The 4980-nt window shown below is 38.7% G+C and overlaps 1 long non-coding RNA gene across 1 annotated transcript; it reads left to right on the top strand.

The window, feature by feature from the left end:
* Positions 1-2100: 2100 nt before the first annotated feature.
* LOC140038087 (uncharacterized) lies at positions 2101-4751 on the top strand. The gene is made up of 3 exons (XR_011841897.1): positions 2101-2280; positions 3789-3875; positions 4553-4751. It is a non-coding gene; the product is annotated as an uncharacterized lncRNA (long non-coding RNA).
* The last annotated feature ends 229 nt before the right edge of the window (positions 4752-4980 follow it).

The raw sequence follows: 4980 nt of genomic DNA, 5'->3' as shown, positions 1-4980 counted from the left end.
CAGTGGCCAGTTCAGCCAAAAGGCTTACATTCATGCACAAATAACATTTCAATCATTCAATCATTGAAAATTTCACAATCATTTAGGCCGAGTGCGATAAAGTACACACTTGCCTAGAAAACTCGTTTTAACAATCATTGAAAGCATTTAACATGTTATCAATCATTCATACCAGCCATAAAATCATGAAACATAACAAACAAGGAACACTCACCTATACACGCAAAATAACGTCCACTTCTCAATCACCAATGAAACCTAAAAGTAAACAAAGAACACATTACAATCCATCTATCATGATTTGGATGAAATCAAGGATTACCCGACTACTCGCGAGTAAACGTATAAAATGACTTTTAAAGTGTCAATAGAGCATATGGATCCGTGGACGGAAATTACTAGGGTTCATAAACCAACCCAAAGAGGTATTAGGTTTTAGAATGGTAAAATGATCATTTTATTTGCCAAGCGGAAATATACAGGTTCAAATAGAAATTTAGCCCTCGGCCACCTTTTGAAAGAGCCGGTAACATTTTCAGTAAATACGTCCAATTCGTCACAAAATACATTCGCAAAATCACTTTAACTTGCTCACATTACAAGAAGATAAACGGACGGCATGTCCCTTGTGTTTACCTATTTTCCAGCCATTAATGGCTTCATTATTTTCCTCAAAACAGTCCCAACATCTCATATAGAATAATCTCATGTCCAAAAGCCATTCACTAGGCTTAAAGTCATATAAATACAAAAATAAATACAAAAATCAAGCTAGAAACATTTCCGGATAAAAACAATTTTTGACACCATTTTGCGGTTTTGGCACCATTGGCGCTACGATTATCGGATGAAGGTGAAAGATACACTGTTTCGAAGCTAACAGATAGGGCTACAATGTTGAAGAAGGCCACTCAGTCCAGTTTGTAGTGCAACTAGGTCAAAATTGACATATATGAAACCAGAATCTCACAAACAGGTTGGCTAACCGCACAATTGTTAAACAGCAATAATTCAGGCTACCGAAGTCCGATTGAAGTGTATCTTATGGCGTTTCGAAGCTAAAACACAACCCTACATTTCTTATGAAGACCTCCATGGCCAAATCATGCATTTTCATGATCAAAAATGGAAAACTACACAAAAACAGAATTCTGGGCGCGAAACAGGTTTCATGGACAGTCAAGGGTATTTCGGTCATTTCACGTGCTACAGTGGTCGGATCAAGCTGAAATTTTGTAGGCTACTATTTTATACCATTGGCTATAACTTTCATGTTTTGGCCAAAATCTAATTCTGTGATACCCCAAAGTTTAGGATACTATTTTTGTTTAATCTCAAAGAAAAGATTATGGTTTATTTTATTTTATTTTTGTCTTAAAACATTGTTTTATTTTAAAGACTAGAAACCCTACTTGTACTTTAAAACTCTAGTTTACTTGTGACTAGCAGGTTATGTTTAAATCCCTCATATTTGAATCAAAACCCTAATTTTATTCTATGAAATTGTAAAATTCATCACACTTTTCTTAAAATTCCTTTTATTTCGAAATTATTCATTTAATATGATCCTACTACTCAAGTACTCCACAACAAGTGCAAATGAACCTAGAAAGTAGGGTTTCACTCTTCGTTTTCAAGATTGGAGCAAATTAGGGTTTTCGCGATTTTTCGCCGGATGATTATCCGGTACGGAGTGAGAATCAAATTTGGTGCTTAAGAGTGACTTTTGGATGAGGAAATATTATATGATTTGAAGTGATAATAATAAGTTAGTGATTAGAAAGTAAAAACCCTAGTATATGCGATTTAAGAAAAATCGGCTCGAACCGACGGGTACCGTTTGTTACCAGGTAAACACACCACTTGACCCATACTTTATTACCTTAATCTTCTCATTTTATTTCAGCTAATTAACCCTCAAAATATCTCATACACCAGCCACAATATTTGACCAAGAAAACAAGAGAAAAGAAAAAATTTTGACTACCAATCAACTTGTGACACTTGTCACCTTTGACCCAAATCAATTCCTATCCTTTTAACCTTCTTTGAAGCTTCAATTGCACTTCATTTCAGCCTCTATTTCTGCCATATGTACCGTGAGAAAGAGAGGGAAAAGCCAAGAGAAAGAAATCATAATCCATCTTGAGTTTGGTCCACTTAAGTGAGAAAACAAGAAATCTAAACCGATTAATCAATAGTTTGAGAGCTTGGGAAGCTTAAGGAACCAGAAATTTCAAGAGGAGATGAAGTATTACTCTTGCAAGCCCTTTTGTTGAGGTATAAGGTCTGACCCATGGCTTTGGTTCTTTTATTTTTGTTTAAGATGTTATATAGCTTGTGTTTTGGTTAGATTAGTAGCTATACAAGTTGTTGTGATGATTTTGGGGTGATGTATATGACTTTGGGTTTGACTGATTTCCTTCTTATACTTGTTGTAGGAGTGGTATATGATGTATATAGGCTTGTATAAGAGGTTGTGGTAGTGATTGAATCAAGAAAATGAAGAGATTGCCCCTGAAATCCCAAATTTCCAGATTTCTGGAAAATATGACTTCCATTCTGTCCGGTTTTAGTGCTCCATGTTAGAGGCCAAATTAGCCTTAGGTTAAAACATGAAAGTTGTAGGGAATGATGTTTTAGAGATGCCTGCAAAATTTCAGCTCAATCGGAGCAACGTAGCCTGTGAAAAGACTAAATTACCCCTGCTGCCCTGTTTCTACCCGAATTTGATAATTGCGTCTGTAATTGGATTATTTTGGTTGGGAATACTTTGGAATTGGTTTTTGAGGTCTTCTTATGAAATGTAGCCGTGTTTCTAAGCTTTCATATGGCTTTGGAATTTCTGGATTTGGACTTATGTAGGCTGTTTTATGATGTTTGTACTAGAATACGGTTTGTGAACCTATTTTGCGATTCTGGTGTAGTATATTACATTTTTCACGTAGTTACACTCGAAATTGGACTGAGTGGCCTTCTTAAATATTGTAGCCCCTTAAGTCCTGTATATGCCTGTAAAATTTCAGGTCAAACGGATTAGTGTATCATGAGTTATAGATGAAATACTCAAGCCTGTTCTGAACATCAGATTCTGTGCGTTTTTAGTTTAGCTTCTGCCCATGACTTTTTCGGTTTTGATACCGTACGATCTAGGTGTTGACTCCTTCATAAGAAATGTAGATCTTAGTTTTAGCTTCGATTTGGTATAAAGTGCGTCGAAATCCGAGTTTCGTAGCTCCCGTTATGACCGAAACAAGATTTATCGTCAGAACTGCCATTGAATCTGGACAGTTCTGACGGGTACTTTGGCACTCCATTTTCGTTCTGTTCTGAATAGATTCAGGTCTTAGCCAAAACATCAAAGTTTTAGCCTTATGTCTCATCTTTCTAATGCCTTTGGAATTTCCTGATTTGGATTTGTGAGCTGGGAGTTATGGTCCAGCAAACAACCCTGTTTGTCACCCTAAGACGTAAATTTCTGGTATTGTTTTCTACAATTTCGACCTGCTTCCATTCAGATCTAGATTAAAGTTTCTTCAGGGGATTTGTAGCCCTTTCTCATAGCTTCGAAACGGTATCTCGTTCACTTTGATCCGACATTCCTAGCCTAATCTTTGATCAAAACGGTTTGAGATGGCAGATTTGGCGGTTTCCTTTTGCCGTTCCGCGCACTTGCATGTGCCAATTTTGCCGTTTCCATACTTACGTGTGTCGGCTTTTGCCGTTTTTCCTGTTTTGGGTCTGTTAGTAGCCGTTTGTGATATAATGTGATAAAATCTTTATTTCAGACCGTGGTGAGCTAGCGGAGCCGGTGGGGCCCACTACTAGCCAACACACGAAGTGATTTCCGCTTTTTTACTACTTTTGTATTTTGGGTAAGTATTCAGGCCGCTCTTGTGTGTTAGTTGCTTATGTGTTTCGATATGTATGAAGAGGGTACTTAGGCGAGGGTGTACTTTATCGCACTCGACTTAAACCCTAAATTTGCGAACATATTTGTACATGGCTTGTGTATATGAGCAATTTTGGAATTAAAACCCTTGAGCTTGTGGCTCGGGATGATTTTTGAATAATTTTGTGAAGTTTGTGAGTTTGGGGCCCGATCTCAATACCTAGATGGACTATTCGAGCCGGTTAGGGCTTGGTCGAAGTCAGTCCAACTTGGTTTGAGGTCACCAAGTTTGTCAATCCGGTTCACCGAGTATGTGGACCAAATTTGTGACCCGAGCTTGTGACTCAAGCTCAAGTTTGTGATTTCGTTCGCCCGGGCAAGTTTGTGAGGTGACTGGCCAGTGAGGGTGATAAGGTGTTCGGTGGGTGTACAAGTGGAGTTCTACGGACCTTATTTGTGGTCGACGGAGTGTCGACAGGAGGTCACGCATGGCAAACGACTTGGCTTTGGAGCCAACCTGTATCCTTCCTTTGTATTGTTACTTTTGTACTTGACTTGGCATTTTGTGAAATAATTGCTTATCTAAATGTGAAATATACGCTTTTACCCCTGTTTACTTACTAAGCATATAGCTTACCCCTTTCCTTTTGTTTTCCTTAGCAGGGGGCCAACGCGGGGATCGCTCAGGAAGGTGTTTAGGGTTTCGATTATAGACGAGTGAACTTGTACTTGTTTTAGGTTGACTAGTAAGATGTATATATTTGTTGTGGTGGTTATAGTTCTCAGCTTTTCTAGGTTTTACTTTCTGGTACTCGTGATGTGAATTGGATGTAATATCTGAGATTTATCTTGAAATTCATTTGAGGACTATAGTGTTTGAGTGAGTCCCGGCGAGAGCTGGGCAGGCGACCCGCCGAACCCTGGGGTACGCCCTAGGGGGTGGTGGGGCCGTCACAAATTCGGTAAGGATCATGGTGAAAAGTCACAGTCGGATTGGGTGAAAAGACAACCCTGTTCGCTGAACTCCTACCTAGACCAGTCTGGGTATTTCCGAATTATCTCAGCATATACAACTCCAATTCAAGTGA

This window comes from Coffea arabica, chromosome 3c (genome assembly GCF_036785885.1).
Source record: "Coffea arabica cultivar ET-39 chromosome 3c, Coffea Arabica ET-39 HiFi, whole genome shotgun sequence".
In the NCBI taxonomy this organism is placed as follows: Eukaryota; Viridiplantae; Streptophyta; class Magnoliopsida; order Gentianales; family Rubiaceae; genus Coffea; species Coffea arabica.
The sequence above is the reverse complement of the archived record's forward strand: the minus strand, read 5'-3'. Positions and strand labels throughout refer to the sequence as shown.